The following is a 27,298-nucleotide window of genomic DNA, read 5'->3' as shown; positions in this document are numbered from 1 at the left end:
TCACATAAGTCAAAAATCGGTTAATCAGTGCGGTCTAAAAGTCGAACACATATATTATAATGGACCGAAGAAGCGATGCACAGTGTACACCAAGATTTAGACTTTAAGCCCGTCTACTGTTTGTACAGCTAGGACAGTGCGCCACTTAACAGCAAATAGCGATTTAAACCAACCCCACATGCATCTTTAGTGTGAAAGATTGCTTTGCTGTTGTTTTTAGATGAAATTTTCAGAGCGCTGGCCCTGTCTTTGCCAGCAATGCGCACTTAATTACTGTCAGCTTTGCTCTTTGTCAGAAGGACCTTTTCCCGCCCGCACAGCAAGAGTTGTTAAAAGCCCCTTTTCAGGCGCTTCTCTCCCAATCTGACGTTAATTACGGTATCAGTACTGTTTGTTAGGTCAGTCTGAAGCTCTGCTTCACAGAGACGAATTGGTCATTATGATGATCTCATTATTCAGAGATGTGCTTCAGTCCTCTATACTATAAGCTTCTTTTCTGTCTCATTTAAACTCAGTTTTCATCTATAAAGGCATATTTTCTTAGGCAATACAGCCTATGGGAAGGTGCAGGCCATTATTGTGGATCATGCATGTGGTCAAGCATGTTGCACATACGGTCGGGGTGGCACGCCACGTAACAATTGATAGCTGCTGGCATTTATACTCATATCCGTGTTGTGGTTTGTGATTTGCAATTTGTGATTTGTTAAGGCATAATAATGGTTGTGACAAAACAACCAGAAAACGGATAGCAATTTCGAGTCTGAAGATAATAAAGAGAAATGTAATATATCTGATTTAACATGGAATGAGGAGAGGAAGAAATTATAATTTTGTTTCCTTTTATAATAGTTTGATTGAAAGACCGCCAAATTGGTCAGAGGACTATTCAAACCCATTTCAATCATGTTGTGCAAATGAATGTGATTCACACAGAAATTAATTTTCCTTGCGTTTCATGATTTAGGCCCAATGTGAGGACAATTCTCTAAATAAAGGTGAAGTTTTCCTCACCTGTTTATTTAGATCATTTATAATATAATGTAAATGACCCATTCTGGCATAATCTAATGTGGTTTGCTACTGTATGTATTTCACTTATTTCAATGATGCAGTTGTAATAAAAAAAATATGGTCCAGCCATTATGGTCTAGAGATGCACCAATTGACCGGCCATAAATCAGAACTGGTCTGTTTTTGCTTCGCAACATGTGATCAGCAACCAGATGGATTTTTGCTTATTTCAGCATATCTGTGTTAAAGGAATACTTCACTTTCATAAAAATCCCAATAATTTACTCACCCTCATTTCATCTAAGATGTTTTTCTTTGTTTAGTCGAGAACAATTACCTTTTGAAAAAAAATCCAGGATTTTTCTCCATATAGTGGACTTCAACAGTTTACAGTTTTAATGCAGTTTCAAAGAGCTCTAAACGTCCCATTCAAGGATATAAACTTTTAGTTTTCTTAAAAAAAACTTCATTTCTTCTCGACTGAACAAAGAAAGACATACTGTAAACATTTTGGATAACATGGGGGTGAGTAAATTATCAGAATTTTTCTTTAATATTCCTTTAAGAACAAGAAGCTGTTATACTGTCTCATGAAAAGTCTCAATCACCCACTAAGGAGTGCGTTTCCCGAAAAACGACCTAACTCACTGCTGAACCACCATAGTAAGATGCATAGTTGGAGAAACTAACTACCCTGTCAAGACACGAAAACATAGTAACTTGGTCGCACATTCGTTGTTTGAACCATGTTGGTTCAACAACATTGATGATGTCACGTGGGAGGTGGACTACTAAGTAATCTGTTTAAATCGATTTAATGTCAGATTATTGCTGTAAATAACGTAAATTACATCGCAAGACTGATTTTGTTATCGTGCTTTAGTCCTCTTTTGTTTTATTTCAAAATATTTCATTAATGCGCACGTTTGCGAAAGCACCCCAACTCCGTTAAAACTTTGTGTCTGAATTGGCTCCCAATACCCTTAAATAGTGCACTGTTTAAGGGGACAGCCATTTTGTAGTGGTTTCCAAAATGATTGTGAACATAATCAAGTGCACTTATTCAATCCCATAATGCACCCCAATAATGAGCGTACAGCCGATGTGCAGTCAACAGCTAGAGTAGCTGCTATCCCTTTACGGTACATTCACACGGGGTAAAAATGTTAACACTTCTCATTTACTGTTAATGTGTGACGTCATGCATTGCCGAACTGAATTGTGGATCCGTCAACGTCGTGTCACTGCCGTTGCTCGTGGAAGAATTTGAACGTTTCTCAACTTTTAATGCGCCAACGTGTGCGTCAGCCAATCAGATTGTCTTATGCAAATAACCTAGTGCTAGCCAGCCAATTACGTTTATGCAAGAATGGAGCATGTGTTGCGGCCACTGTGATTGGCTGCTGGCCACGCTTCAGACAAGCCTTCCGTCAAGCGTTAACGCTTTCGCCCCGTGTGAATGTACCGTCACTGTGAGGCACTTCCCTAATTTGCTGTGACATTAGATGCCGCTCGCAGTGCTTCCAGTGCTTAGTGTCTGAATTTACTCAATCATTTTCATTCACTCTTTCAAGTGGACTGTTAATGTAGGGAATAGGAAATGAGGGTATAGAGGTCTATTTCGGACAGCCTAAGTGAGTGCGGTTGATTTGTTTACAGGGTAACCTTGGTAACAGCTTAATTTCTGCTGTTAAGCACCATTTACTGTTAGAGAGCGAATTTCCTTTTTTATTCAGCCATGTTTTTGTTTTGTGCAGGAGTTTTGTTTTAGTCAGATCACTCCTTAAAAACTTGAAATTTTAGAAAATTTATAAATATGATACATACTGTCATGATCCTGTCAGCCATTTATGTCTTTTTACGTGTTTCATGTGACAGGATCATGGTAGCCCTTATTATTGTTGTCTTGTTTTGTGCAGAGAGTCACGTGGGGCATGTTCAAGTTCAAAACGGTGCGCAACGTTTTGCTACGGTTTTGCAACTGGGTATCTCAAACCCGGTTGCACACCGGGTTGAACATGCTATTCAATCAGTTGTACAACTGGATTTGAGATACGTTTTCTCTTGTTTGGTGGGTGTATCGGAACTGCAGTCCAATCAGAAGTTAAAAATAGATTAAGCTCCCCATTTTGCGGATTCATAGATTTGACAAGTTAATTAATGCTATTAAAGAAGTTTTGGGTATGTTGAAAGAAGTTCATTTAAGCAAATTTCCATCACCTGGATTCCACCTTTTCTGTAGAATGACCCATATACATTATAGGACAATCAAATCTAATTTAAAACAAAACTTTTGATGCCACACATAGGTTGCATTTTTGAATATTGTATGCATTGTTGTCTCTAATTTTAGCTACATATTTTTAAGGCCAATAAAGTCTGTTAACAAGAAAAATTTGTGTACTCTTTCATTCTCTTTTGTCTATTGCTTAAAGATAAAACTGGAAATTCGTATCTGCCCATTTGTTTGTAAAAATCTGCAATTGGAATCTGCCATGAAAAACCATTTGCGTCAATGACAAACAATGCGTAGAAGGTCTCAGACATTGAAAGCCTTCTGCTGTATTGCCAGCATCTTGCATTTCAACTCCTCGTCTTGAGCATTTCAATGCCCGGTAAACCTTGAGTACCTCTGTGCAAATAATAAATAAAACAACTTGACTTGACACTACTTGTACTTGGGAAAACCACTCAAAAAGTCTGAAAACATCCGAGACCTTGATGTGAATTTTAGAACTTGCGGTACCACAACTTACTGTCATCTGAACTGACATTAGGTCAGCGAGAAGATAGCGTCACGACTGAACAGATTACTGATTCAGGTGGCTAACAGATCAAATCTGCATGCACACTGGCTAGAGGAAAAAGAGGAAAAGCATGCATTTAAAATGTTCTGGGGAATGAAATGAGTGTTGTTTCATCTCGTATTTTTATCAGTTAGACTCGTAATGATTGCCTCAAGGGTGGCTGGAGTTTCAGAAAAATAATTCTGCAGCGAAGAAGGGATTGTGTTGAAATATTTATGACCTATTGTTTTACATTTGATTTTCAGATAACATGTTTCACGCATTCAAAGCCTCAAAGTTTAAATATAATATAGTCTTGACTGGATGAAGTTTCTATGCTAAAGGAATATAAGTGTATGCCAACCGCCATGACACCTCATGATGTCACTTTTTACGGTGTTATTAAACCACACCACACATTAATTCTGGAACATGTGCTACCGTGTGAAATACATGGCTTTAAAAAATTTTATGCTGATACATATGTATGTTGTATGTGTTATTAACACTTGTCTAGTGTTACAAAACTGAATCAGGAAGTGCCTCTGGACCAGTGTTGTTTCCAAAATGGTCTATTATGAAGGTTCAGTTAATCAGACCATAGACCCAGAGGTGCCCTGTCCTCTCCAATGGCTCTGAGACACAGACTTTGGCTAATTAGAGTGATTGGAGCAGCTGGTGTGGCCATGGGGGCCAAGGGACACCTTGTGACTCAGTAAAACCTGCCAGTGACACACCTGGATCATACCAGCAGGGTGACATTGAGTGTGAGACAGACACAAAGAGAGAGACAAAAGAAGAAAATATGGCAAAACATGATGGGGAAATGTTTCTTTGGTCAGTTGGTCTGGGAACCAACACAAACTAGCACCAGTTAAGCTCTGAAACTGAAGTTGAGGCCAGCCAGAATTTTAAAAGACCAGGCAGACTCTATGCATGAAAGACAGCAAAACAAAGACAATGAGAAAAAATGTGAGGTTCTTTTAAGCCATGGCTTGGTATCATATGGACAAACCCAATTGCTGAGTTTAAATAAACCTGGGTTGGACATTTTCTAGTTTAATTCAAACCAGCTGTTGGGTTTAACCCAGCAGTTGGAAATAACCCAGCATTTTTTAAAGGGACACTCCACTTTTTTTGAAAATATGCAAATTTTCCAGCTCCCCTAGAGTTAAACATTTGATTCTTACCGTTTTGGAATCCATTCAGCTGATCTCCGGGTATGGCGCTACCACTTTTAGCATAGCTTAGCATAATCCATTGAATTTTATTAGACTATTAGCATCGCGCTCAAAAATAACCAAAGAGTTTCAATATTTTTCCTATTTAAAAGTTGACTCTTCTGTAGTTACATCGTGTAGTAAGACGGACAGAAAATTAAAAGTTGCGATTTACTAGGCAGATATGGTTAGGACTATAATCTCATTCTGGCGTAATAATCAAGGACTTTGCTGCTGTAACATGGCTGCAGAAGGTGCAATGATATTACGCAGCACCTGAAAATAGTCCCCTGCCATTGGAAGTAACCAAGGACCTATTTTCGGGCAGTGCGTAATATCACTACGCCTGCTGCAGCCATGTTACAGCAGCAAAGACCTTGATTATTACGCCAGTTTGAATGTATAGTTCCTAGCCATATCTGTCTAGAAAATCGCAACTTTTAATTTTCTGTCGGTCTTAGTACATGATGTAACTACAGAAGAGTCAGGTTTTAAATGGGAAAAATATAGAAACTCTTTTGTTATTTTTGAGCGCGATGCTAATGGTCTAATCGGATTCAGTGAATTGTGCTAAGCTATTCTAAAAGTGCTAGCGCCAGACCCGGAGATCGACTGAATGGATTCAAAACGGTAAAAATCAAATAGGGGAGCTGGAAAATGAGCATATTTTTTTTAAAATTGAAATGTCCCTTTAAGATTGTAGGTTCTGGAACGGAGCTATAGATTTTGCAGCTGTACATATTACGATCATAACCAAGTTTAAACAAGTCCAACTAAGTATTTGGACAAAACTGACACTTTAAAGCGCCTCAGATAAAAACTGCTATTTTACAGAGTACAAACTGCAGTATAGCGAGCGAAATGGCTTGGCCACAGCATGTGATACAAAGCTAAGAGCCACCTTGATTAGGTGTACTTTGCAAGCACCATATGGCCACAGAGCCTGATGGGCCCAGAATCATGGCTGCCGCGTGAAGAACGATGGTGCCGGCAGAATAATGTCAGAGCCTCACCTCTCCAATGTGTGAAACGCAGTCATATCTGTGATAAATTCCTCACCAACAATAGCCACAAAACGTCTTCAATTTGGCAACGTACCAAATGCTGAAAACATGCCATTTTCAGATGGGAGGAAAACAAGCACAACAGCAGGTGATGTGTTTGCCAACCATCATTATCTACTTGCGTTGCCAGAGCCTCTCAAGCCAAGAGTAATTTCTTTCACAGCTAATACTGCTGGACAAAGTCACATTCCATTCTAGCCGAGGCATAACGCACGTTGGTGGCCGATATTGTCACCATATGCCTGGCGCAAGCAATGCATCACTGTAATCACTGACCCAGTTGTATTGTGCTAGCAAAACAATACTAGATTAAAACATTTACTGAAGGAAACGCGAGTGGTGCCAGGCTGTTTTTGTTACGTGTACGCGAGCATACACGCGCGGTCGAACACACAGCCTTGCAAAGCATAGTTTATTTGATTGTATGTGTAAACAGACCTTCTATGCATGCGCATTGCAACAAAATTCAATGCATCTCCTGGGCTACATACTACCCTCTCCTGTAGGCGCATGTGTGACCTATGTGTATAAAGTACATGAAGTTTAAAAAATCAGACAGTGTGCATACAGCCCATACGGCAAAAATAAAATCAATTTCTCTGATCAAAAATATGATTAAAATATATGCTAAATACACTTTTGTAGAAAGTTTTTATAAAAATGTATAAAGTACAAGTATAAAATATAAAATTATAAGTATATTTTTGCAGTTGAAAATATATTTTAAAAGCTTTTTAAAAAGTTTTCTTCCAATGCGATGTGAATATTATGTATCCCCCTAATGGAACATGGAGCAAAAATTAAATAAAGTTTAGTTTCGCGTGTGCACGTGAAACTATTGCGTGCTCACATGAAACTATTGCGCGGTCACGTGAAACTATCACGCGCTCACGTGAAACTTTCCCGTGCGCGTGTGAAAGTTTCACACGAACATGCGAAACTAAACGTAAAAAAATCTGCACATGAAGGTTTCGCGTGAGCACATCAAACTAAACTTTCGATTTTTTTACTCCAATGTCACCTGGCTTAGGGGCTCAGTAGGATATAAATGCTTTAAAATTTATTTATTTAAAAAATATACAAAAAATGGGCAAAAATATATTTTTGTAAACATATTTCAAAATATATTTTAGCACATACATTTTTGTATATTTTGAAATATATTAAAAATGATATATATTTTTTGGCGTATGGGAGTACATGCGCACTCTTTTGATGACGAAAATTGTGTCAACCTAAGCAAACACAGCTAACTATACAAACAACTCTTGGTGACTCTTTTTTAATGCGTTCGCAAGCGTATCTTTAATGAAGTATACATCATTCAATGCATGCGTATTCAGACAAATAACAGTACCTATCCTAGCCTACATACTCCTGTTTGCACATGTGCGACCTGCGGTTATGTGTAAAAAGTGATGCATACGCAGGCCTTAAACCTTCTTAAAATTAGTTAATCATTTGTCTTTGGGAGCGACTGAAGAAACTGTAGGGTCTTAAGAAAGTCTGACATCTGTATAATGGATTCCCTGCTTTACATTTAGGAGCAGCAGATAAATCTAGTTTCAGTAGTTTACTTAATTTTTAATTAATCAGAGAATCCTGAGAGCTCATGTGATCTTATCAATACGATATCATCAGCTGGCTGCTAATGGACTCTTAATGAGTTTTAACATGTCTTTCTTCTTCAATAAACCCCAATTCAATTGGCTGTTGTTGTGGAAACTTACAAGACAGCGTTTAAACCATGTAATATATATGGCCTGTCTGGCTGACACCGCCTGAATGTGTAATTGTTAATTAATTAGAAGCTTCAGAAACGGCTTTACATTTTTGGCAGCGTTCAACGGGATAATTTCTAAACCCATCTTACTGTACATATTGCTTTCCTCTATCTTTCGCAAACACAACCAAAATGACACTTTCCCCTAACAGAGCAATCAAGTGTACATTTACTTGTGATATGACATCACTCAGCCCGTGTCCTTCCTTCATCTGTTTTGCGTACAACACTGTGCCGTTTGACATTGTCTCCATCACCAAGAAAGTTTTCATCAGTTCTTCTCTGCGTCAGTGGTGCTTTGCGCCGGGTAAACGCCCCTCAGTTGCTTGGCCTTATTGCCCAGTATTTTTGCATCAGTGCTTTTTAATTTCACAAACACGCTTTAGCTCGTCGCAGTCTGATGGTTTCTTTAAACATAACAAGGCCCGTGCGTCTGCGGCAAACCCACTAAATATCAACACTCATATCTTCAAGGGCTTTGCTAGTTACCGCGACAGGTCTGAAGAACTGTGAGATCCAACAAAATATATTAGAAGCTGTGAGAAATTATTATTTGAAGCACAGTGGCATTTTTTGGGGACACAACATGTGATCTGAATTTTGAAACAAAAATAAATATACTGCATAATACAAATATGAAGGTACGTGGTGTGTGTGTCCTTTAGTAATAAAACAAAACAGAAAAACAAACATTTGCATCAAAACTAATACTTGCTGGACATTGATACACTGAAAAAAATATTCATTGAATTTAATCAATTTTTTTAAGGTAAGTGGTTGCAATCAATTTATTTAAGCTACATTTAAACAAAAGTTTTATATTTTATTTTACTTTACTGATCTTTTTTGTTTAAATGTAGCTTAAATAAATTGATTGCAACCACTTACCTTAAAAAAATTTATTAAATTCAATGAATCATTTTTTTCGGTGTACAAGACAGAAATAGAGAGGGAGGTTGATAAGTGTAAAACCATCTCTAAGTTTGTACAATAACAGCAAATCTGTAACAAATTTTCCTGTAGATTTTACAGTAAGTACCTGGCAAAAAGTTGTCAGTAAAATATTGTAACGTCTTGTGAATTTGCTTTTAATAACTGTAAAAATGAATTACAATATAATACTGGATTTCGTTTACAGGTTATTGTTGTACATAAATTACAGCAAAGTATTAGGTTTTTATATTAAAACAACACTTTATTGTAATTAAGTTTACAACATTATCTTGTTTTCTTTTCAAATTACAGATATTACCTGGCAACTTTGCAGATAAGAAAGTGGATGCGGGGTTATGAAGAAGACTTCTTTACTTTTCTGGACTGCTGTGGACAGGCTTGGCTGATGAAAATGCCAAAATTCACGAGTTTGTACTTACATAATCAAATTTAGTTTGATTCCCAAACTGGGATAGGAGGGAGGTGTTAGGGTGTTGGAGGGATGCTGGGAAATTGTCCAGGAACGGAGTAAGTTGGATTTATATATAGGATTCATGTTGAATTGATTATCTGAATCCATCTAAGCATAATTATTTGATTATCTGAACATACTCCTTCCGAACTTTATTATAAAAACATCATAAAGACTTTTTTATCGTGTAGGTGTTGTCATGATGCCCCATAAAATTCTCCAATTTTTGCGAAATAATAATATTTACAAATAATACAATATTGGATGAAAAAATCAGATTCCTGCTGAAAATAGTAAATTTCCAAGTTTGTGCAATAACAGAGTGTTGACACAGAGTGTCAGGTTAACAATAACAAGTTTTTTATTAAAAATGTAACTTTATTATTAAAGATATAATGAATGTCTGGTAACAAAGGCCCTGATGTAAAAATTGCATCATTTGAGTCAAGTACAAAAGTGATACAGAATGATGAGGCACATCAGAGTAAGATGGACAGATCTGATATATTAAAGATGTAAACTGCATGTGACAGGCGTAATTCAGCACGTGTGTTTGCGTTCACAGGGTCCTAATTAAAGCGATAAAGCTGTGATTAAAGGACAGCTGGCTCTTTTTATGGCACATTTGGAGTAGATGTTAGCCATTATCTCTCTATCTCCACTACCCTCTCTTTCTCTGTTTTGTAGTATCAATGCATATCAAGTATCAATATCAATACAAACTTTCATTTTCTTTTGTTTCATGATTAAAGGACGCAGAGGCATCAGATGTTTGAAAAGACCATATATCTCCTGGGACTTCAGAGGAAAAAGATCTGAATCTGTTTGACAAAGTATGGACTCAAACAAGGTCACATCTCCCTCTTTTAGCTAAAGGCATCTCTTATCAACAATGATTTGTTCATTTTAGATGTGTAGAATGCTGCATTGAATGTGAATGTGGGCACAAATTCAGAGTTTGTCATTTATGACTTCTATCGGTACAGATCAATTTGATATACAGTACGCTATACACTAACCTAAAGGATTATTAGGAACACTATACTAATACTGTGTTTGACCCCTTTTCGCCTTCAGAACTGCCTTAATTCTACGTGGCATTGATTCAACAAGGTGCTGAAAGCATTCTTTAGAAATTTTGGCCTATATTGATAGGATAGCATCTTGCAGTTGATTGAGATTTGTGGGATGCACATCCAGGGCACGAAGCTCCCGTTCCACCACATCCCAAAGATGCTCTATTGGGTTGAGATCTGGTGACTGTGGGAGCCATTTTAGTTCAGTGAACTCATTGTCATGTTCAAGAAACCAATTTGAAATGATTCGAGCTTTGTGACATGGTGCATTATCCTGCTGGAAGTAGCCATCAGAGGATGAGTACATGGTGGTCAAAAAGGGATGGACATGGTCAGAAACAATGCTCAGGTAGGCCGTGGCATTTAAACGATGCCCAAGGGGCCTAAAAGTGTGCCAAGAAAACATCCCCCACACCATTACACCATTGCAATAATGAGAAATTGAACAGGTGTTCCTAATAATCCTTTAGGTTAGTGTATGTACAAGATTGCCCAAAGCATTAAAGGGCACATATTATGCCCATTTTGAGACTCAGGTGTGCCCAGTGTGTGAAGTTTCAGCTCAAAATACCCCACAGATCATTTGTTATAGCATGTCCAAATTGCCCTTATTTGGGTGGGAGCAAAAAGCGATGTTTTCATGTGTGTACAAATGCAAATGAGCTACAGCTCCTTACTCCCTTACTAACAGACAGTGAGTGCTTTCTGTCAACAATAGATCTTATTCTTCTGAATACAATTTGAGACAATAGTATCTTTAGCCGCATTAGCGCTACAATGTGCTAACAAACACATTTAAAAAAGCTTTTGGGAAAAAATTTACCAGTCAGTCAGTGGCAGTGGGCAGGGCTTAATCAGTGTGACATCACATTAACGAGAGAATCAAAACAGCACACTCTGGAAAATGCTGCGTTACTTTTAACCCAACGCTCCACTCATCAATGTCAGTTCCCACACGGCTGTCCTATCACAGTGGAGGATGGGCGGGACATTACCACAGCAACCAACCGGCTCACAGCTGAAGTATCAGAGCTACCAAAGCGCTCGGCTAAAGAAAGCTGGCACTCAGCTGGCATTTGACGTCATCCAGGCATTTTCAGCCGCGTTTAAAAGTTTTGGTGTGCACAACCTCTTAAAAAAGGACGAGCCCAGCCTCTTGGGTTGTAATCTAACCTATGCTGGGTTGTTTCAATCCAAAACGCTGGGCTGTTTTAACCCATTGTTGGGTAAAATATAAACATTTTCTGGGTTTATGTAACCCAACAGCTGGGCTCGCCCCTCTTTGACCCAATACTGGGTTGAAAAACCCCAAGCCTTTTTTAAAAATCTAATTAGACTGCTTTGGTTTAAATAGTTTTAAAAGAAAAAAAGTGGAAAGAGTACAAAGAACTCCATACCAAGCTCCATAATTGGATCATGAAATCTATTCATTTACGTCTTATTGTTTATTGAATGGTTAAATATGAAAATCTTTACCAATAACCCACTTACCTGCTGTAGCCCACCAGATTTTTACTTTCTAAAGGACAGGAATTTAGAAAGCTGAAATGAAAATATTTGATCAATATTTGAATATGCAAAATAAGTAAGAAATAATTGACGACAAACAGTCAAATAATTAATAGTAATGCACACATGTTATTATTTTCAAACAATTGAAAGGGCCAGAGTCAATTATTATGATTATACCACAGTTACCACAGACATTGCTAAGACCATATCAAAAAATAATGCATACCCGTGGAACATTTCTGAGCCAATCAGAATAAAGTATTCAACAGCCCTGTGGTATAAGAGGTATTTAGGAAAATAATCTATTGCTATTAACAATACAATCTCAAACCCAGTACAAACACAAGCACATGACTGTAGAAAATATCTTTCACAGTTTACAAATAAAACTTCTAATCTCAATGATGGGTGGTGTTAAAAAACAGACTAAAGGAAATAGGCAGGAAGAAATGCAAATTGCAACATGATCTAAATATTGCACGTGAAGATAACGCCAAGAATTATCATCACCAAAGCAACTAATCACCATCCATACAGAAATGGATTTATGCTTGTTTTTTAATTGCTGCCGAATGTTTTAATGAGTGTCTCGCCAATGAATAAATACATTTTGACAAGAGTAGAAGCAATATTAATTTATGCTTCTTCACCAGGCTCAAATTCATTTAGTCCAAACAGAGACTTGTTGAAGAACCCCTGCTGTTACAGACAGCATGTTGTTAAACTAGATGAGAAACCTTTAATGTTTCGCTGTAACTCACATAAGACAGACTGCACCTATTATGCGCCAAATGTTCACGGGAAATGATCTCGGGAAAAGATTTTGGCTGATGCTGGTGAAATCTTAACAGTACACAAAACCCATTACAGACTTCAGCCCGATAACTTCAGCTTGAATTATGTACTCATACACAAAGAAGTTAACTTTTAATTTTTCTGCTGTTCTGTATATTTTTTACCGGGAATGACACAAACAAACATGGTTATAACTGTTTACATAACAGTAAATAGCTGCTTAAATCAAGGCGTCATATTTGAATGCGTGCAGATTTGGAAAGCTATGGCTTAAAAGACGATTTTAAACAAATGACAATGACTTAAATGCAATATTTTCCTCGCACAAGGCATACAGCTTTAGATGACTTTAAAAATAGTGCACATTGACTACTGTAATTGTACTTTTATGTTTATTTTGTCATTTTTGGAGCTCAAAAGCCACACTCTCTATCACTTTTTTATTACTGTATATTGGATGCAAATCACTTAAAATAAATATAATGTAACATATTAAACCAGTACAATTAATATTTGTCTAAACCATTATTTTGTATAAAGAAAATCAAAATGTGAGTAAACATTTTATTGATGTATGAGATGTTCCTTAAGAAGTTTGAAAACTGATTAAATACAATGTAAAAAAAAAACATAATTATGCAAGTCAATTCAACCTACTATTTTTGTAGTTTTGACTTGTGATAAGTTGACATAACTAAGAAAAAAAGTTAATTTGTTAAGTTAAAATAGCATAAATATGAATATTTTTCAACTACAGTGGTAAAAATAATCATTTAAATGTCATTAAGTGTTAATACTCTGTTAAATAGTTTTATAACAATGTCATGCATATTCTTCAGTTATGTTTAAGAAATAAAATCAATAATCCAATAATAATAATAATATTAATAATTAAAATTGATAAAATTATATTTTATTGCATTTGGAGACAGATTCACCTAAAAATATAGCTGCAAGCAGCAATGCCGGGGTCAAGCCGAAAATGGCACAAAAGGATGTAAAATTGAGATTGGATAAGCAGATTGAAGAACCTAGGTAAACCTAATAATTTTAGATGAAAAAACAAAAAAGTTATCAACAAAAATAATCTATGTTTTTGTCTACTGCAATCGTCCTTCTGTTATTGACAATCATGGAACATTAGAGCACTGAAGGACATGTGAGTGGTGTTTGCAGTGGTCACATCATGTTACAACAAGTTTAATTAGTCAAAAGAGACCATCCCCATGTCTCTACGATGTTCTGATGCAGAGATATAGCTTTTGAAAAAACGGTTGATAAGGTATTCTCAATGGTTGCTAGGGAGTGAATTGGCAACCACCAGTGATTATAGTCAAAGCCATGATAGGAATAATCCATGATGACTCATGGTTTTAGATGTGTTGTTGCAGTAGTTTTAGGCAAAAATACCATATTCCATCTCAAAACCAGTAGGTGGCGCAATGAAAAAATTGTGCATGCAACATCAGGTCATGATTGTGTTACATCTAGCTAGTTTTATGACTATACACTTTAGTTTAGTTAAGAAACAGTTGTATGACCATAGGGCTGGCTTGTTATCAAAGGTTTTGTTCAATTATAAGGCCATCTAGTGGTGCAAGCATACCATTTTTTTTGTGTGGCCTCAGAATGTGCTCATGCATCATCGTATCAAATCTGGTGAAAAAATATATTTTCGTTACAAAGTTACAACCATTTATGTGTAAAAAACACAAAATTTGAAGGTAATTTTTCGTTTTTTGCAATTTTCGGCCATTTCTGATGAAAATTTTAATATAACGCCAATAGAACTTTTTGTTCAGAAGGTAAGGTTAGTTTCTTCCTATGGTGTTTTCGAGTCGATCGGAAAAACGTTCGCGGAGATATTTACACGTGTTTCTTAAGTGCTATTTTGCTGCGCAGGGTTAACCGTAAGGCGAATTCTGGTATGTTTGGTATCGTTGGACTCGGCAACTATTTAGAACTCCAAGGAAACAAGTCCCGTGAAAATACGTCAATCGGAGCCAAAGTTATAGGCGTGTAAAACATAAGTCTGACCACTAGGTGGCGCTGTGACGAAACTCTGCATGCACCCTTAGTTCCTGACTGGCATCACAAATACAAAGTATTGTGTCAATAGGCTTAAGTTTGGCGAAGATACAGCCTCAAATCCATTTTTTTGAGCTCTACGTAAAATTTGTTGACGCGCTATACGACAACGGATTGGTTTATCAAAATTCTTTTAATAACTTTTTGCCTTGAGTGTCTCTAGATGGTGCATACCGATTTTCAAGGCAATCCGGCAAAAGCTCTAGGACGAGTTCGCAAAAGTAGGTTTTATGAATATTTAAAAATGGCGGGAAAATTTTCATGACGGAAAATGACGTCATAAGGTCCAATCGAATCGTCTTGAGCCAAGGAATCAGGATTTTATTTCTAGGACGTACGGGTCAGAAGTTATAAGCAAAAATGTAAGTGCAACTTTGGACTGTTAGTGGTGCTAGCGGGTTTGAGATAGAGACTCCAAATTTGCTGTGGATATTATTTGGACTGTCCTCTATCAGTGTGCCAAATTTCATAACTTTCCTACGTACGGTTCTATGGGCTGCCATAGACCGCAAGGTGACAGGAAGAATAATAAATAAGAAAAATAATAAGAAAACTAACAGATACAATAGGGGTCTTGCCCATTCTGGGCTTGACCCCTAACTAAATGAAAACAGTACAATAATGGGTTTAGCCATGCAGTGTTGTGTCCATATAACCCTCTGTGTGAGGAAGAACAAGTTCTGTTAGTTGTCAGTTTTTTATGTATTGTGACATACATAAAGTTAAGTATAATATTTTGTCGTGTCTGTTGCATTTTGTAAAGGTATTTAAAATCATTTGACAGTATTTACACTTATTGGCATTTAAATGCCAGTTTAATGTAATGTTTACCTATCAAGCTAGGTAGCTTCTTAAGATATTTCAAACAATGCCATCTTTGCATTAAAATTACATAATCGAACAAATGACAGTTGTCATAAATGTGCCTAAAATCTTCTTCATGTTCATGAGTGTTACCAAGAAATTCAGAGAATATTCTCCATTTGTTTAATATTCTGACCTATAACACCCTTTTAGCTCATGTAACTCATGAATATTCTTATACTTCTGAATTTGGAGGCAATAAAATTGATAATTTTTCTGATAATTCTACATTACACATAAAAAATGGAGATATCCCTCATAACGATATTTGCCCAAGGGGACGGCCCTACGTGTGAGTGATGAGTGAGCATTTGCCGCACGTTAAAATGGCTTTTATGCTACAATCTGTGTTTTTAATTGCCCTTGTGCTGAAGACCCCGGGGCCTTGCAGAATCACCCTGACTTTTATCTAATGTCCCATTAGAGCTAATGAACCCGCCGTTAACAAAGAGACGGAGCACACTGTGAAATCGCCTCCACCTCCAACCCCGCAGCTCACGCCTGTAACATCCAGAACATGTGCTTATCTGCCAGCAGACTGGCTGCCCATCTTAGCCTCCGCTAACTGTGTGAATTATAGCCTCCGAGAAGAAAGGCGTGATGGGAAAATACAGTAGGTGGCGAGGCAAAGTTCTTAATGCGTTTCCTTGGTAGGAAGGTTGGTAAAATTAGTTTTTTTCCAATGTACGTAATGTGCATTATGTGCATTTTAAATACGCTTTAATCAACTTATGCACAAAAGTAATTAAGCTGTGGCTTCAGCTGATGTTATAGCACACAGGAGAGCGTGCAGTAGCATTTTATTCTAGGCAAGACATTACTGTTCATTAACACAGTACGTTCTTATGCTTGTGTGATTATATTTGTGGATTATGTGGTAATAAGTAAAATCAGAACTGCACTCTCAAAAATTATTTAATTTAAATGGAAAAAAGACTATACAAGAGTAAACAAAAACATAAAAAGTCCCTAATGAAAATATTCTAATTAGTATAGCTTGTTATTATAGTTAATAAAGTTTGAAATATGGATATTTTAGGAAGGATTGTTCCAGTGCACCCATCAACCCATTGTAGAGGTGGGAGGTGAAACACAAACACCCGACATATGCGGGGCAGCCGCATATGTCGAAATTTTAGTCAAAACCGTTCTATTTCATCATAAACAATCTGGGCTGCGTTTCCCGATAACGTTGACTCTTAGCGCGCTACGAAGACTCTTAAGTTAAACCTTAACTACAGTTATACCTTTTCTAGGCGTGTTTCCCGAACTGTACCTTAGCGGGTTTCTTAAGGTATACTTTCTTACGAACGACGTTACCAGGTGCTGTCCATGGCGATGGTGCTGAATAGGTTGATATCGATCGCTCGACAAACAATTATTCACTTTATGTAATAAGTTTCGCTGCGTTATGAGACAGCGCAGTTATTTATTAAAGAAACATTTCAGAATTAGTTCAAGTTAAATGTATTAGAAATATCTTGTAAAAATATTTAAAATTGCAAACAACGGAATATCCTTTTATTTTATATCAAACCCGTGCAAAGCCCGCAATTCATTTCCAAACGTATTGACTTATCATGCATAAACTGCTCCAATGCATCCGCTATGCCTTCACTTTAAAGGATAATTTATATTAGGGGTTCCCAATAAGTGCGTTGCACAGGGGAATAAGGTGGGTCGTAAAAGTCACCTGCTTGGATGTGCATTAAAATTAAATTATATATAAAAACAAACTGTCATTCATTAGTTCACACGTTTATTGTGCTTGGACACTGGATGCGCAAGCAGCGTGGTTCCAATGCGGATAAGACGCATTTCTGGAGCCGTGCCTGTTAAATATAACATAAAAATATATAATATATATGATTGCATTAGATTTTAGCTTTGATTAGTTTTAATGTGGAAATTTTGTTGACCTTAGGAGACTATACAAGCAGTAATCAAGTGGAGCAGTTTCTTTTGAATGTTTTTAAAGAATATGGCATGCAGTTGCCTCAAAGTTATAAAACATTAAAAAAACTTCGATGCAAAGACGAATTAACATCAATAATAATATTTAGGAAAATCAACAATTATGATTTCGTGATGAATGTGCTCCGGTGGCATGCGATTTTTTACTTGATTTGTTTTATTTGCAGCTAAAATAGCCGGTAAACTAAAGATTTAACGGATATGAAATGCACAAATGAAATAGTAAGATTCGCTGTATAGCTGCCTGCCATAGTTTCACCAACTCCTTCACCCAAAATGTTTTTTTTTTAATAGTTTCTTTAGCCTGTAATAATAGTTCGAAGTTGATGTTCCTTTGGAAAAAAAATATTAAAAATCTAACAACCATCAGTGTATGTCTAATTATGTGAATGTTTTACTTTAAATAAAAAAATGCCTAATTTAATACGGAGTGTTCTTCGACTTTTTTTTTTACAGATATTTAGTTATATAGACTGCAATATACACAAGCTTTTATCACAGTCATGGCCCCTAGCGGAGTCAAGTGGGATAAGGTATAGCTAAGAGTGCTCCAGACCAACCTTCCGAACGAATGACTTACAGAAGGTATACGTAACTAAGAACGTTTCGGGAAACACGTATTAGCTATAAGGTACAGCTTAAGGTACAACTTAAGAACGACGTAGAGCTAAGAAGGTTTCGGGGAACGCAGCCCTGAAAACAGGGCTTTAAGTGTAAAATACCGAACTTGTCCTTTAAATATCGCATACATTTTAAAATATTGCTAATTACCTATAAACCCTTAATGGCCAAGCACCTTTGTATCTTAGAGAACTACTATCAGAATACAATCTATCACGTACACTTCGGTCACAAAATTCTGGTCACTTAAATTATCCCTAGAGTATCAAAAGTATCTGAAGGTGGTCGATCCTTTTCTTACTTAGGCCCTAAGCTCTGGAATGATTTATCAAATAATGTTCGAGTATCAGACACAGTCGATCAATTTAAGTTTAAGACAGACAGACATTTCTCTTTAACAAAGCATTCACATAATTTGTCTAGTAAATGTACTTATCCCGCAATAGTTAGCGTGTCCGGAAAAAAGCATTCACATAACTCGTCTAGGTAATATACTTTTGCCGCAATAGTTGGCCTGTCTGGAACCAAGCGGATATTAAACCACAATACTGTATGACACTTTCATTACATGCAAACAGCCACTACGCTAATAGGATTTTTTCTCTTTCCCTGTCTCGTCCTCATTCCCGAGGACAATGGGACTAACAGACCAGCCCAGTCTCACAAAATTTCGTTATATAGTGACATACATTTTTTATTCTTTTTTCGTATTATTATCACAAATTTTCACGTTTTTCGTGATCGTATAACGAATTTCTGTTTTCGTGTGGTTATAACGTATTGGTTACTCAACTGTTTTGTCCTATTTTCTTACCATTGTCGCTTCGGTTTAGGGTTAGATTTCCATAAAATGACATCCTTAACCAAACCCAACTCTAACCCTAACTCCAGGCGACATATAAAAAATAAATCAGAAAAAATAGTATAAATCAATACATAAAGTGACATTCTAATGCAAGAACCAAATCTTACCCTAAACCGAAGCGACAATGGTTTGAAAATAGAAAAAAAAGAGTTGAGTAACCAATAAGTGATAATCACACAAAAACAGGAATTCGTTATACGATCACAATAAAACGCAGAAATTCATGATAAAAAATAATTATCACGAAACCTTGTGAGACTAGGTAGAACAGACCCAGGGTTTTTCTCCTAGGGTTTGTTCAACCCCTGGGGAGTCTGCTGACATTGGTTTAACTAAGCACCCTCTTACATAGGTTACATTTTTACTACGCTTGCTAATATGGTTAATCTTAACCGCTATATTCTGCTGCTTATGTTTTATGATTTTTCTGTATTTTTTCCTGCATCTATTAATGTAAAGCTGCTTTGATACAATTAAACAAATGTGAAAGCGCTATATAAATAAAATTGAAAATTGAATTGCATTTTTTTGCGCTTCAAAATCCATAGCAGCATTTTCTACCATTATAATGCTTGGAAGAGCCACATTTTCTAATTTAACTCTGATTGTGTTTGTCTGAAAGATATACATCTCGGATGGCTTGAGGGTGAGTACATCATAGGATAATTTAAATTTTTCACCGCTTTAAAGGCTGAAGTATTGTAAGTTTTTTACGCATGGGCGAGGGTCCGCGTACATTGTACGCATAGGTTGTGTATGGGTGTACAAGAGAATGTTGTATGTAGCCCAGGAGATGCATTGCATTTTGTCGCAATGCGCATGCGTTAAACGCCTGTGTGCACGTACGAGTCAATTAAACTATACTTTGAAAGGCAGTGCATTTGACCGTGCGCTTACACTCGCATACCCATAAAAACTGATTATACTATGAAATTAAGTGTCCCGAAATTTAAGAGCCGGGTATACCTGCGTCCGCGCAACTTTCCAAGTATACTCACCGCAGCTATGTGCTAATGGCCGCGTTCGACATGTATGCAATACAAATGATTTCTTATTCAAATTATTACTCTACCTGGCCGTCAGAGCAGCACTGATTCACGACATTTACAGTACGTTAAAAGAAATTAGATGGATGAAGAAAAATAGCCGATCCACCATTGCAAACAAAGTTTGGAACAAACAACAAGGAATCAAACATTATGGTAACGAAAATGCTCCACAGCTTTCTGTTCTTGGAAGAAGTGAATATTAAAGAAGAAAAGACGATGATGTATGTGCAAACGCTGTATATTGCCTTTGTGCAATTGTTTGTAGTGTAGTGTCCGATCTTAAAATTTGTACGCGCATACGCTGTCATACGCGGACTGTCTGCACAGTCAGAGATTTAGGATGGCCGCGGACCCTCCTGATGATCAAAATGACGTCATGTGGAAACACGCATATACTTTCGGCTTTACTTTCTGGTTGTGAATATCGCTGTTGTTTTAGTTGTTACACATTATTTTAAAGTAAACATCCTACAACTGCCTAAACAACAGTTCAGACACAAAGAAAGTACACTGAAAGAATGGAAACACTCATATACACTTGTGCTCTGAAAAACAAAGAAAGACATGAGGGTGAGTAAATAATGATAACATTTTCATTTTGTGCTGAACTATCCCTTTAAGATCTTAAATTCAAAGAGCCTGTATCTCCTATATCTCAAAAGATCTAAAATAAAGTAGCCTACATGAACAAAGCAAGCAGAATTGCATTTATAAGACGTCTGGGCTTGATGTAGAGGTCTTCTCGGGTCCAAAGAAATGTACCCGACCTGAAATAAATAAAAAAACTTGACCCGAGACAAACCCGAGAAAATTAGACCCAAGCAAAAACATTTATTTTAAATTAACCGAGACCCGATGCCGCTATTATTGTAGCCGACCCGTGTCAGAGGCGCATGTGAAACTTTTAGACCCGATCGGGTCTCGGGTCTGACCTCGGGTTTTCGTATCTAAGTGGAGCCGTGAAGACCTCTAGCTTCATGTGCACAAAACAAGTTTTGATTATCTATTTCTATCACATGATGGCTCCATTAGTTATGTCTGTTTTGTAAATTGTAATACGAATGGACAGACCATTTCTGTTTTTTGTGCATGACCCCTAAACACTAATGGATAGCTTTACTAACATGACCTCGACTTTACCTTTGTATTCTCCTAAAACTTTTGCTGTCATTTAAACCCATAAGCTTCCATAAAACCAGCAGTGAAGTCTCGGTTTCCTCTCTAATGAGAAAACTTGCTCTGCTAGTAGCTTAATCCATTAAAAGGCGTCTCTGACCTGAAACTACATCTCCCACGCTCCTTTCCTCTTTTTTGTCTCGCATGGAGGTCAGGGCTGTTTAGATGTTAACGGCACAACAGAAAGGAGAACCAAGCTCGTATAACAAGCACAATTTAATATACTGTAGAGTCTATTGCATTTCTCTGAAAGGGCTGTTGTGTGCTATAAATGTGATATGGACAGTGTTGTTTTGGTGGTTTACAGTAGATGGTTTTGCCGACCTAGGTCAAAATCCCTATAAGACTAGTTTAAATAAGATAATCTTTGTCTGGTTTACCAGTTATACCAGCATAGTCATGTTTGCATACTATAACCCCACCATTCAGAGCATGCTATACAAATTCAGATGTATGGCTTTGATGGAGCTGACGTGTACCAATAACCTTTTCACCGTGTTTGGCCTTGCACCCAGAGAGTATGCATTACAATGGCTAATACCGTGAAAAATGGGCCCGTTCGTGCATTCTCCTGCTGATCCGACACCATGATGAAACCATCACGAAAGTGGAGATTATACACTCGGAGGGGGGGCGAGTGGCTCCCTAGCGCTGTTGGTACACTGCCAGATTAAAACCGCCCAGCAAGGTGCAGCAAAGTCATCTAAAAGGGACGAATCAATACTAATCTCCGCAGACAGTGGCGGGGAAAAGATCGCTTTCAGTTCACTCTCAGCCCCAGGTGAACAGGCTTAGTCCCTTTCAATTGTGGTTATGTGGCTGTAGACAGCATGACGCTGTTTTTTCATCCTATAATAGTGATATCGGCCTGCAATGCGAGGCACAGGGGTAGGGTTTAAAGAGTGAACGAGCCACAGAGATATATGTAAAACCGTGCCTTTTCCACGGGAGAGCTGCGCTTGCCCTTCAATCACAACAGAGGGGCAAATAAAATGGAACAGCCCAAGGCAGGAGTTTCTGGCTTTAATGGCTCGCCTTTCAAACTGGTTTTCGGATGCGCTGCGGCACGCCAGCATTTAGGGGAAATGTCAAGTGGTTGGAAACAAAAACCGACTAGGACTAGCGTACAGGACAAATTTGAAGGAAACAGGTGCCATCGAGGTATTAACGCCTGAATTGGCGTACTTTGCGTATGGAGAGGGCGTTCCTGCACGCAGACATTGCTGAATAATGGTTTAGGTTGGAAGCGGTCAACTATAGAACAGTTCTACCAGAAAGACTCGAAGATAGGTTAAGAATTGATATGAGTTTATTTAACAGTAGTTAGCAACCAAGGCTGGAATATAACAGTATAGTTCTTTGGCGTAGGCCCCGACCATAGTTCAAATCCGAGGGTCACGGATTCTTGCGGTTCCTGTCTGAAGATGAAGACAGGCCAGAATCTAATCCCCCTCGAGTATGGACGGAACCGACCTGGTGATGGTGGTAGGGAGGGTGGGTTGTAAATGCTGGCATCAGTATCTGCGAACGCAAAGACAAGTGAGTACGAGGCTTATATACAATCAGAATCAGGAGTGATTGATTGCGCCTTGTGAAATGAATGACGTAACATTCAAGTTTCCTGGTAGAACTTACGCTACGCTACGCTAAGCTAACATTTCTACCAGAAAGACTCGAAGATAGGTTAAGAATTGATATGAGTTTATTTAACAGTAGTTAGCAACCAAGGCTGGAATATAACACAGTATAGTTCTTTGGCGTAGGCCCCGACCATAGTTCAAATCCGGGGGTCACGGATTCTTGCGGTTCCTGTCTGAAGATGAAGACAGGCCAGAATCTAATCCCCAAAAATTGATCACGATGATCGGTACCCACCAGTGTTTCTTAGAGGTTCCTGAAACAGAGATAAGACAAATTGTTATCTACTGACATTGACGGATGCCGTAAGAGGCCATGGGATTGCTGCTTAAGCCGTAGAAGGCAGCAATATGCCAGAGAGAGATAGGCTGGAGAGATAGGCTGAGAGATAGCCCGCGTAGGCTTTAGAAGGCAACAATATGCCTAGTGGGAAGAGCCGCGTAGGCTTTAGAAGGCAACAATATGCCAGACAGAGATAGGCCGCGTAGGCCATAGAAAGCAACGATATGCCTAGTGAGAAAAGGCCGCGTAGGCCTTTGGAAGGCAACGATATGCCAGAGAAATAGCCGCGTAGGCCATAGAAGGCAACGATATGCCAGATAGAGATAGGCCGCGTAGGCCATAGAAGGCAACGATATGCCAGATAGAGATAGGCCGCGTAGGCCATAGAAGGCAACGATATGCCAGATAGAGATAGGCCGCGTAGGCCATAGAAGGCAACGATATGCCGAGTGGGAAAGGCCGCATAGGCCATAGAAGGCAACGATATGCCGTGTCGAGAGAGGCTGTGTAGGCCATGAAGGGCAAAGATATGCCAGGGTTAGATAGGCCGCGTAGGCCGTAGAAGGCAACGATATGCCTAGTAGGAAAAGCCAACATTTTAGCTTGCAATAAGATTCACCACCACCAGTATTGACAAAAGATACATACCATTAACATGTCTGTAAATGTTGACCGTGACGTCAGCAGTAGAGGATATCCGTAGAAGGCTGGCACGTTAGGCTTGAGAGCATAGAGGCCATGCAGGCCGGAAATTAAAGCCTTGTTAGGCTTGATAGCAGAGAGGCCGCGTAGGCCGCAGAAGGCAACGTTATGCCAGAGTGAGAAATGATATAAATGGTGCAAAGGCCATAATATAGCATGGTTGAATACGCCACCACCACCAGTAATTGTTTAAGACATACCTTGATTATTGCTTGCCATTATTGAATTGAATATCAGTGTTTTCCTGCACACGGTGAAATTAGGAGCGCGGCTTCTGATGAAGAGAGACAATTGATGCATTCATGCTTTTATATTGTCATTATAAAAGTAGGGAGAAGATTAGATGGTTACAAACAAATCTGACTGATGCTAAAGATTGCACGGTGTCACTGTCGTGTCTTGTGTTTCCCCAGTCTTGTACTCTTTATTTGAAGTTCTGTAATGTCATCCATGTCTGTAGTTCTTGTAGTTTGTTGGTCCTTGTTCTAGATTGTTTCCCAGGTGTGTCTTGTTATCTTGGTTACCCACATGAATATATACAGTCCTTGTTTCAGTTGTCCTTTGTCGAGTATAGTTTGCTGTCATCACTTTTAGTCCTGTATTCTGGTCTTCATTCTGGTTCTGCTTTGTGCACTTTTGGGTTTTTAAGAAATAAACCATGCATTTGGATCCGTTGCCTTGTCTTGCCTGCTTCGCCATGACACACAGATGATTATAAATTTCTCCGTTACGATGTAAATTAGACCCCCCAAAAACTGAGGAGCGGTATCAGTAGGTTTGTGCAGTTGATAGATGGACGTACTCCGAAAGTAATAGCCTTCTAGATGAAAGTTTACAGCTTAAACTTTGACCAACCATAATAGCATGATTAAACGTGACAGGTTTGTGCTAACAGTCTTACATGATATGCACTTAAGAAGTTCTGAATTATTTGTTTAATGAAGATCCTCCGCCACACTGGCATTCCAGAAACGATCGATGTCCGCACAACACATGACCGCGGACGTGAAACGTGACAACCTGCGTGCACGCCGTAAGTGCACACGGCCCAATACTAACGAAAGCTTATTTCTTATACATGTAGCAATAATGCATGTTCAAATCCTTGCAGCGTTTGCAATTAGAGTTCCTGGAAGTCGATAAAGAGCCCTGATGGTATTGCAGGCACTGAAAATAAAGCACTTATAGAACTGCATGCCCATAGTCTGTGTAAAAACATGTATATAGTTTTAAAATAGCTTGCCTCATGTATGAATCCGATCCGTGCTGTTATAATGGTTTAAATCCTAGCATCCTGTGTAATGTGGTTATATGGAAAGTTGATGCATGTTTCGCTATTTTCTTGAGGATGCAGAGTAAGTGGATTGTACGCATCTAGTTCCAGACAAAGTTTCTTGTAAAGTTATCATTTAGAATCATAACTGCATGATTTTTTGCTTTCCCAGACGAAAGATTTCCATCGTGAAACAGTCATCATGATTTCTATGATCGTGGCTCTTCGTCGGTGGTACAGTGTCGTACGGTGGGAGAAGTTCAAAGACGGACGTTTTCCTGGTCTTGCGTCCAAGATAGCCTACAAGTTTTCTGACGGTGTCAGAAATTCAGCATGATCACCGCACAATGCGTTTGCTGCTACAAACTTGGAGTGCAAAAATCCTGTGGTGTATTCCAGGCTTTAAACAGAACATAGAATTCAATTAGAAACAAGTTATTTCAGATGCATTCCAATTCTTCAGTCATGTTGGAATTCATTAAAACAGCATATGACGATTAGAATTAAATAGTTGAAACACATAAGATAATCGAACACCACTATATTCGAACATAACACTCGGAGAAATATTTAGACATTATTTCCATTGGGTTCCATGTTAAAACAAGAAGGAAATGTGTTTGTATTCTGTGGTTATATCTGGTGCACCACCATTTCGGGTGAAACATACGTTGCCCACGTTCAACAGCACTTAAAATTTGAATTACGTGCTGTGATTTAAAAGCTAGCAGTCACATTACATCTTCAAACCAGTGTCCAGACATCCGCTGTAGCCTACCCATGCGCATGCTCTGGGTGCATGCGTCGCAAACAAGCACAAAGCGCTTAAATGGTTTAAACTGACGCAACCTGTCGTGTTCTTAAAGAGGCAAGGCGCGCGTTTTTCAACTTTATAAGTGAGGTCTACTGCATAACAAACAAACTCAACATGGGTGTGTACAGGCTCAACTTTTGTTGAGACATCCGCAGAACGCACACCGACCAAAACAACGGCAAGTCCTCAGGAATAATGCAACCTTCACATGCTATCGTAATTATGGTAAATACCAAAATCCCAGAGATAGTGGTATGCTGTTTGACAGAGATAACATTTCAGCTTCCCGGGATCCAAACATGTCTAAATGTCAGTGTTCGCACATTTCTTCAGCTTGTGCTCCAAATACGGTCTTAGAAAAGAGCTTCTTTATTCAAAAAGCTAAAATATGTATAGAAACTTAGCAGCGAAGAAAATCTGAGATGAACTTCTTTCACTTCGCGCTTTATAGATTTATTGAAATGTATCACCTGTCCCCTAAAGCCACTCAGACTCATATTCCTACACAACCGTCAGATACATATCTTCATAAACGTAATAGAGTACAGGGGCCGGGCCCTCAGTGGGGGCGGTGAGCTAAGGGACATTATTCACATGTCACAGCAGGTGAGTTTGTGTGTGTAAATGCGCGTGGAGGGAGGACGGCGACTCCGCTTCAGAAGAGTGCGTGCGTCTCATGTAGATGAGTGTGACTGCTGCAGGAGGGTTTTGAAGTGTTTTGATTTCTTTGCCTCCACATATTTCTCATTTCTGCATAATCTTTCTTCTAAACTATCCATTTGCCACTCACTGAGTCCACATTTGCTTTGTGTAATCAGACTGAAAGCTGTATTGATGGAGTTTAGGTTGGTGGGGCAAACAGTTGATTTCTCAGCTGTCAGTTGAAGGGATTGAAGTTTCGAAGGCTTTGAAAGCCCAGCAACCAGACACCGACGTGCATCACAGGTAAACGTTTAGGTCTATCCAAACCTTTACCAGCTGATTTTAAAGCAGGGGAATTTAGGACTGTTTTACATAATAAAATATATTTTTCAAGAATCACGCCTTAAAGATCCACTAAAGTGCTTTAAAGGTGAAGCTGTGTTTGGTGGATTGACATAATTTCAACTCAAACAGGAAGTCAGTCTGAAATCCACGAAGCTAAAAGGTGCAGTGTGTACATTTTTAGGACAATCTCTTGACAGAAATGCAATATGATATACATAACTATATTTGCAGTGGTGTATAACAACCCATTCTCACTTCCCAAGGCGTCAAAATCTGAAGCATGTTCAAACGCCTTCAGCGTCAGTATAAA

At 38.3% G+C, this 27,298-nt stretch overlaps 2 long non-coding RNA genes across 3 annotated transcripts in view; one reads left to right on the top strand and one right to left on the bottom strand.

The window, feature by feature from the left end:
• The first annotated feature begins 9,024 nt into the window (after positions 1–9,024).
• The window catches only part of LOC129428003 (uncharacterized), a 51,949-nt gene continuing 33,675 nt past the window's right edge, over positions 9,025–27,298 (top strand). Inside the window, exons 1-2 of one of the 2 annotated variants that reach the window (XR_012373160.1) lie at positions 9,025–9,328; positions 10,025–10,122. This is a non-coding gene — a long non-coding RNA (uncharacterized lncRNA). The remainder of the gene's footprint in view (positions 9,329–10,024; positions 10,123–27,298) is intronic. The other variant, XR_012373159.1, reaches the window with a different exon arrangement.
• LOC141369453 (uncharacterized) lies at positions 22,977–26,184 on the bottom strand. Its single transcript, XR_012373158.1, has 2 exons — positions 24,115–26,184; positions 22,977–23,186 (listed from the first exon to the last, which is right to left on the bottom strand). It is a non-coding gene; the product is annotated as an uncharacterized lncRNA (long non-coding RNA).

The sequence above is a fragment of the Misgurnus anguillicaudatus genome, chromosome 14, assembly GCF_027580225.2.
Source record: "Misgurnus anguillicaudatus chromosome 14, ASM2758022v2, whole genome shotgun sequence".
Classification (NCBI taxonomy): domain Eukaryota; kingdom Metazoa; phylum Chordata; class Actinopteri; order Cypriniformes; family Cobitidae; genus Misgurnus; species Misgurnus anguillicaudatus.
This window is presented reverse-complemented; position numbering and strand designations above follow the sequence as displayed.